The sequence below is a fragment of the Bidens hawaiensis genome, unplaced genomic scaffold, assembly GCF_021521415.1.
Source record: "Bidens hawaiensis isolate Kalapana, Puna unplaced genomic scaffold, B.hawaiensis_p1.1 tig00005003_1, whole genome shotgun sequence".
Lineage (NCBI taxonomy): Eukaryota > Viridiplantae > Streptophyta > Magnoliopsida > Asterales > Asteraceae > Bidens > Bidens hawaiensis.
The window spans coordinates 1,357,065-1,366,244 of NW_027491315.1; positions in this window are offsets into that span (position 1 = coordinate 1,357,065).

Sequence of the window (9,180 nt, forward strand, 5' to 3'; positions counted from 1 at the left end):
TTTGACATTTGTGCTAGGCAACAGCCAGAAAACAAAAGAAGAACTGAAGAGACAATGAAATCTACTTATGATCAGTCACATCCTCCAATCTATCCAGTCTTCTCAAACCATGAACTATTTGACATTGGAGATGTGGAGTATGTACCAATGAGAAGATTTATTGGAGAAGAAAATGGAAGCTGTTCAAAAACCCCTTCCAAGTTGAAGCCTGTTGTGTTTGTCAAAGAGAAATATCATCTGGAGCCTGATCTAAAAAAACCAATAAAAATGAACTTCAGCAACTCTTTATGTCCTAAAACTTCCCTAGGCTTTGACTTTCCCAAACCCAGTGACAAAATTAAAGACAAGCAATTTCTTGAAGACATAGGGAGCTATGCCAAGGTCTGGTGCAAGAAGTGTGATGCCTATGGTCATCACACTTACTCTTGCTGGTTTGAAGAGGAAGAGTTTGTGGTTCCTGATGTGGTCTGTGGCTTTGACATGAAAGGATACAAGAAAATGTATCAAAGATACTTGAATGAAGAAAAACGTAGTTCAGATGATGAAGAGAAGAGATCAGTGCTAGAAAAGAGACTGAAACAAGTCTTGAAGATCAAGGATGATGCATAGGTATCAAGCAAACCTGCAAAGAACAGAAGGTCAAATGAGAAAGGAAAAGAAAAGATTAGACCTGGTGTTCTTAATGAGGATGAAAATTTTTTAATGAAACAAGGATATGAACCAAGAGGGTTTCAATGGAAGACTAAGAAGGAGTTGACTGAAAAGAAAGACTTTCTGATTGAGCAAACAGAAAAATTAATCAGGTCACAAGTTGTGAAAGCTGGGTCAGAATCAGACTCAGAAGAAGAATGTGAAGTTGTGTACGAAGACCCACTTCCAGTTCCAACTCCTGATGAATCTTCACCTGATACTGAATTACAAACTGATGCAGCTTGTGACTCAGAATTCAACTAATTCTCTTTTGTATGTATGTGCAGGAACAGTCCTTGAAGAGTAATGACTTATGGTACATGTACAGTGGATGTTCCAGGCACATGACCTGTCACACCCCGTTAAGTGATTTGCGGAAGCGTTAAACGGAAATGTGACAGACTCCTCTAATATCAACCACATTGTTTATAAAGAACAATACAAACTACTTTACAATATTTTACATTAATCTACCTTCATTTACAACTAGGTGATACAAACTAAATCCAGCCCGTTAAGCGGCTTTACTTCTTATTAGCACACTTGCATCAATTCACCCAACATTGATCGCAAGTCAAACACATAGCACATTGACTTTCTAATCCAATCCAGTACCTAGAAAACATGTTAAAACGGGTAAACTACAAATATTTGGTGAGTTTCAAGAGTTTCAAGAAATCAATTGTGCGTACAAAAATCACAGTTTGTAAATACGTAAGTATCTATGTATGTACGTTCACAAGTACGTCTGTTTGTATGTTTATGATGTAATTATGCTAAGCTACAGTGAAGCCTTGACTGTATGTGCTGCGTGCATCCATTTCCCATGCTCAATCAACCACTGTGGCTCCCCTTCTGCCCATAACATGCCCCGGTAGCTATGTCTAACACTACATAGCCTGTTTGTATAAATTTGGTCATGTGCAAACAGCGGTTTCTGACACGGCAACCAGGCCGATTCCGTTTGGGTTTGTCAAACCAATAGTACTACTCACAAGCCACCGGCTCGAAGTTAATCACTGTATTCGTGGGGACTTTTGTGTGTTAGCACTTAGATAATTCCCATAATCAAACAGTTCAAAGTATATATATAGATATGTATCAACATGTTTTTCACCCAAAAAGTTCGTAAAAACAGTTTAAAAGTGGGGTAAATGACCTCACTGCTTTGTAGGCACTCAGTGCGAGGTCAGCCCGGGGTTCGTTTCCCTTGCTATCACTTAGTCCCTATAATTAATATTATAATAATATTAATATTTTAATATTATTATAATCCCAATACTAAATCGGGCTGTATAGCTAGTCTGGATATACCTGTTACATCCAAAAAATGTTAACAGGCTTAGGTTGTGATGTTGTTCAATGTCTAATACTTATAACCGAACTTGGCTCAGTTTCCCCGTTTTCCCAGCTGGGCCATGTTGTTCGTTTATGCGTTCAGAAAACAGTTATGGGAAAGTAAGCTTGGGTAAATGTGTTAGTCGAAAAAATCATTAAGTTATAAAGAAAGATCACATATTGGGGTTCCAGATTCGCTACAAGGCTCGTTTCCGTTTATTTAGTTTGTTTTGAAGAAAAACGCGCCCAATTTATCCAAATTGTCCGGATTTATTATAAAAAGTTCTTTTTTACTTAATTAATCCAAAAGTATGATTTCTGATCACTCTTGGTGTTCTGATATTCCAACAGGTTCGTTAATCACGAACTCGTAGGTTTTTATCAGAATTTAACTTGTTTAATCTTTAAATTAGTACAATTAATTATCCGTTAATCCTTAAATTATGAAAATTTAAACACTTATCAATTAAAATATGTAGATTTTTAAAAAAAAAATTTTTGGAATTATTTACTGATTTATTAATTTTTAAAAATTCATTTTATCTGCTATATTTAGCCCGAAAATCGTCCGTTTATACCAAACGATCTCCAAAAATTCCACCAAAAATTCTGAGTAATCAGAATATGTTCCAAAACAACCTGGAAAAATCCCAAACTCTAACAATATTTCCAAATATCATTTCCGAGCCAAAAACGACAATGAAAATTCAAATAAACGCAAATAAACAAAACCTACTTAGGCTTCTCCAAATGCTAAATTTCAATTGTGATCAAAATATACCAATTCTGAGTTTCCCACAAAATTTCATAATTTTCAAGCATTTTAACTATTTTTCCCAAATAAACGTCCCAATTTGGTAATAAATTCACCAAATATTCTCGGATGGTCAACAATTATCAAATTTGAACAGAGGCTCACTGATATGGTCCCTGATGTCCCTGAAAAATTTTATAACGTAAAAAAATACACATCACAATCGAATCCTAAACAGCCCGTAATCGAGTGTTTCGGTATTACCTTAGCGGTTTCGGTTCATTTTCGCCTTTCTATTCAAGTTTCGGGTTCTTGTGATCCTATGCAAGCTAGATACAGGTCCTATATCACAAACCAAGCAAGTTTCATCAACATGACAGCGTCTTAACTTAGGGTTTCGGCTAGGGTATTAAACCGAACTTTTGAACCGTAAAAACGCCGTTTAAACCCTCTAATCCGTGTTTATCGTCAAAAAAGAGCATGATTCTGATTTCTAACCATGTTTATGATTAAAACATGTTTTTAAACCATTTTTATGATTTTAGCATGGTTAGGAATTATTTGTGGTAATCAAACTAGGTTTACATGGGATTAAACAAGATTATTTAAGCAAAAAAAATCATAAAAATGATTAACTTACTTGAGTTTTAGTATAACTTGCTGGAACAAAGTCTGAATATCCAGAATATATGACACTCATGTGTGAAACATATCTCTTACATAGTTTGTGTAATAAGAAAAAAAACTTCTAAGTGTTAATAAATTTTGGCGGCCACAAGGCTTTTTGGGCCTCCTTTGGGTCCATTTTGGCCCAAATCTGAATTTGCAAGCCCATACGCGAAAAACCAAGTCCAAATTTATTTCGGGTTCAGTTTTTGGCGCGAAAAACATATCGGGTACGACAAACAGTGCGAAAACGAGTGTTGTTCGGCTATTTTTGTATAAATTTATAAAAACATACTATATGTTTGTAAAATTTAAAAATATTTTCACAGATCGCTTAAAATATTTCAAGTAAGTGTTTGGTAAGTCTTTTTCATCTTAACGGATGATACAATGCTTGGTTTGTAACTATCTTTCGCGTTTAAATCTATAGCGGGTAGTTAAACGAGCATGTTTTCGTTTAACTTGGTTACTATCGAACTAAGTCCATAATATTAATATATTAGCTTATATTAATCTTATATCACTTATAGATGGCCCCCCCGGGTTATCTGGGTCATAACCCGACCCATTCGGTTAATCGTTCGTTCGTTACGTCAAAAGCGTTTATTTGCTTAATTGATAAATACGTACTGAGGTATACCTTGTTTTGGCTCAAATGTCACATGACCTGTGACAAAAGTGCACTAATCAATTATGAAAGAAAATATGAAGGGCCAGTTGCTTTTGGGAGTGATGAAAATAGAGGGAAGATAGTTAAAAGAGGAACACTCACCAATGGCAAGGTATCCTTTGAGAATGTGCTGCATGTTGAAGGACTACAATACAATTTACTCAGCATTTCTCAAGTTTGTGATAAAGGATACAAGGTGGCCTTCAATGATGAACACTGCCTAATTCTAAAGCCAGAGTTTGTGATTCCAACTGAGATGATCATGATGATGGTTCCAAGAAATGATAACCTCTATGAGCTAAGAATGAATACTGCTACATTTAGAGGTGGTTCATGCTTTGTTTCTAAAGCCACTGAAAATGAGACTAAACTGTGGCATAGGAAGATGTGTCATATAAATTTGAAGAACATGAACAAGCTAGTGAAAGGTGAACATGTTGTTGGCCTTCCCATAAGAGAGTTCAAGTTGGAAGAAAAATGCACATCTTGCCTTAAAGGGAAACAACATAAATCCTCACATAAGAGAAAAATGATAAACACCATTGATGAGGTCTTGGAACTATTACACATGGATCTGTTTGGTCTAGTAAATGTTCAAAGTATTGGAAAAAAGAGATATTGCCTAGTGATCACTGATGATTATTCAAGATTTACTTGGGTATACTTCATGGGCAGCAAGGATGAAACCCCAGAATTAATCAGAACCTATGTGTTGAAGATGCAAAATCAGCTTGAAAGGAAGGTCAAAGTCATTAGAAGTGACAATGGGACAGAATTCAAGAATGGATCAATGGAAGAATTCTGCACTTCTAAGGGGATCTTTCAACAATACAGTGCACCTAGAACTCCTGAATAGAATGGTGTTGCAGAAAGAAGAAACATAACATTGATTGAAGCTGCAAGGACCATGATTGCTGATGCAAATTTGCCAGTCACTTTTTGGGCAGAAGCAATCAACACTGCATGTTATGTGCAGGACAGGGTTCTACTAAACAAGGCTCAAAACAAGACTCCATATGAGGTTATCTTCAAAAGAAAACCCTATGTGAAGTTTTTAAAGCCTTTTGATGCAGATGCTCACTGTTGAATACAAATGACTATCTAAACAAATTCCCTCTGTGGAATGTTTCTTTGTGGGCTACTCATCTCATTCAAAGGCTTATAGAGTCTATGTGAAGGAGCACATGGTGGTCATTGAGTCATCAGATATAATATTCAATGAAAACCACTTTAACAATGTTGAAGGTCCCAAATGGCTTTTTGACTTGGAAAAGATGATCAAATCTTTCAAGATTTACAATGAAGATATGGATGACAGCATTTACAGAACTAGCTTTGAAGACAAAGGAAAACAAAAACTAGTTGATCTGGATAAGCTATGGTCATCTGTTGCTCCTAATCCAAATGGATTTAACTTTGAAAGAAGCAACCAACAAACTTCTGAAGTTAAGACGAATGAACAAGATGCTGCAGTTGAAGTGTCTAATGAAGGTCCAAGTGATGTGGAGAGTGAACCCATTCAAAGTCAAATACCTGCTCAGACTGAAAGGATAAATCAATTTGAAGATAGGTTTCAGTCTTTGTTTGACTCTCTACAAATTGGGTCAAATGAAGCATCACCATCAGAGATTAATCAAATTCAAGCAGCTGATGAAGCTAAAGAGAGAATTGAAAGTGAATCTGCTGAGTTAAATATGACCAATCTTGAGACAGACATGTCTACACAACAATTTGTACAGACTACCTCTGTTGAAAGAAATCACCGTGTAGAGAATATAATAGGAGACTTGCATGAAAGAGTGATAAGAAGTTCTTATGAAAAGGCAGACATCTGCCTGTATGCCTGCTTCTTATCCCAAATTGACCCAAAGAACATTAATCAAGCTCTAAAAGAAAACAGCTAGGTAGAAGCTATGCAGGAAGAGTTAGCCCAATTCAGAGACTTACATGTATGGGACTTGGTTGACAAGCCCAGAGGCAAGTTTGCTATTGGAACAAAATGGGTGTTCAGGAACAAGAAAGATGAAAGGGGCATAGTGATCAAGAACAAAGCAAGATTAGTGGCTCTAGGATGCTTACAAGAAGAAGGATTGGACTTTGAAGAGGTTTTTGCTCCAGTTGCACGACTAGAGGCTATCAGGATCTTTCTTGCATATGCAGCATCAATGAACATTAAAGTCTATCAACTTGATGTGAAGTCTGCATTTTTAAATGGAAAGATTGATGAAGAAGTTTATGTCACTCAACCTCCAGGATTTGAAGATCCAGTGCATCCCAACAAGGTTTACAAACTCAGCAAAGCATTTTATGGACTGCATCAAGCACCAAGGGCCTGGTATGATGAGTTATCAAACCATCTATTAGAAAATGGCTTCTGTAGAGGAGCTATTGACAAGACCCTGTTTTACAAAAGGTGGAACAAGTATCTGCTGCTGTTGCAAGTGTATGTGGATGACATTATCTTTGGCTCTACAAATAAACAAATGGGCAAGGAATTTGAGCAAGTAATGAAATCCAAGTACAAGATGAGCTCAATGGGGGAAATGAATTTCTTCCTTGGACTTCAGGTGCAACAGAAAGCTGATGGAATTTTCATTAATCAATCAAAGTATGTACAAGAGATTCTTAACAAGTTCAAGTGCCAAGACTTCAAGACAGTGTCTACACTAATGGACACACATGAGAAAATGGTACCTGATGAGAAGGGGGAGCCGGTGGACCATCATGAATATAGGGCCAAGATAGGATCACTGATGTATCTCACAGCAACTAGGCCAGATATTATGTTTGCTGTGTGTGTCTGTGCCAGATTCCAAGCTAACCCCAAGGTCTCACATATGCTAGCAGTTAAGAGGATCTTCAAGTATCTAAAGGGAAAACCAGATTTAGGGATTTGGTATCCAAAGAACCCTTCCTTTGATTTGATGGCCTACACAAATAGTGACTATGATGGTTGCAATATGAGTAGAAAATCAACCTCTGGAGGATTCCGTTTTCTAGGGAACAGGCTGGTGTCTTGGCAATGCAAGAAGCAAACTACAGTGTCAATCTCTACTGCTGAAGCTGAGTACATTGTTGCTTCTGCCTTTTGTGCACAGGTTCTGTGGATTCAAAATCAGCTGCTGGATTATGGTCTAAATTTCTTACTTACACCTATTTTAATTGATAATACTGCTGCTATGTTCATTGTTAAGAATCCAGTCCAACATTCTAAGACTAAGCACATTGAAATTCGACATCATTTCATTAGGGACTGTCAGGAAAAAGGTTTAATTGAAATGAAGAGGGTAGATACATCTGATAATTTGGTTGATTTATTCACCAAACCTTTAAATAAAACCAGGTTTCATTTTATGTTAAAATGCCTAGGAATGATAAATGCTGATGAAGTTTGATTTAGGATGTGTGCTTAAGTGAGGTGCTTACGGGTAATCCGTGTTACTCACTCTGAATGTTTGCATGATGATTTGCTATGCTTGACTGATTATTCAAATTGGATGAATCATGTATGTGACTGATTTTGTGTGAAAATCGAGTTGAAATTGCCAATTACATCTTTTGGTATTTTGATCTGTGTTTGCATGATGTAGTTCTGTGATTCTAAGTACTTCGAGCATGAATCTGTGCTTGATATTGTGCTTGTTGCTCCTCGAGTACAAGCAAAGGTTCTTGTAAGACTATTCTATGTCTTTCGAGCACAGATGTCATAACTCAGTTGCTCGAGCATAGAATTTTGTCTTGAAAAATGTTTCCGAGTATTTCGAGAATAACTCTGTGTTTTTATGGTGTGTTTGATGTTCTTCGAGCACAAACAAACCATACTTGAGGTTTCTCAAGTAACTCGAGCACAAATGTGTGTTACTTGTGGTCGAGCATGGACATGTGTTCTGGAAAACTTTCTAAGTATTCCAAGCACAAGTCCACTGATCGAGCACGCAGCTAAGTCTCTCGAGCACAAGCACTAAAATGATAAATTTAAGGTTGCTCGATAGACCTTCAAGTATGCTCGATGAACTTCTGAGCATGCTCCACAGACTTATATGTTGATTTGTTTGTTCTATGCTATCTGAATGATGTGTTTGATATTGTGATAGTGTGTGCTTATTAAATATGCATAAGTGACATCACTGTCTTTCAAAATCAAACCTTAAAATGAATTTTCAGAAGATATGATTTTTGAAATTGTGAAATAATTTTAACTAAGCAACACTGTTTTTGGTGATCTCATGGGAGATATGATAAGATTATCCAGTTATAAACTTTAAAGAAGGTTAAAAGTTTTTGAATAGAAATAGTATCCAACCTTTGGGAAGTGATAGAAAACTGTTTAAAATAACTAACCCATGGATTATAAGTTCAAAAGGCTTTAAGTACAGTCATTGGCAAAGTATGGTAGCTTTCCATAGTCTGTAGTTGTCATTTGTGATATAAATCTAAATATGCTAAGTATGATATGGTGAAACATTGGAAGATAAGGTATGCTCTCTATCATATCTCTCCGAATGATAGGCAGAAAGGTTATTATCCAATCATACACGAGCCTGTTGGTGTTTCTGGTCTAACAAAATATTTACTAAGTATTTGAGCATATATAAGTACTGCTATATGGCAAACCTTATCAAAAGAAAAGAAAGAGAAAGTTATTGAAAAAATATAAAAGGATCAAAAATAGTATAAAGAAATAAGTTATCTGATATCATGACTTAAGGGGCACTAAGAGAACTACAGGGGCGGGGCATCCAAATAAGTCTTAAACACCCTGAATGTAAGGCATGTAAGTTCGGATGGCATATAAGTCCAACATTCAACCTTATAGTCTGTTATCTAAAACAAATATATATATAAATAAGTAACTGCTCACTATACAAAAAGCAATTTTGGCCAGGGCATCAGGGGGTTGAAGTCAATTCGAGGTGATTTGGAGAAAGCTAAATAAGCTTTGAGAAGAGATTAGAAGCAACCTAAAAATATAGTGATAACCATTCCTAACTTATGCTCTAATTGAACCCAAAATGTATCACAAAAAGCAATGACCATTATGCTAAGTATACCTGCTGTCAAC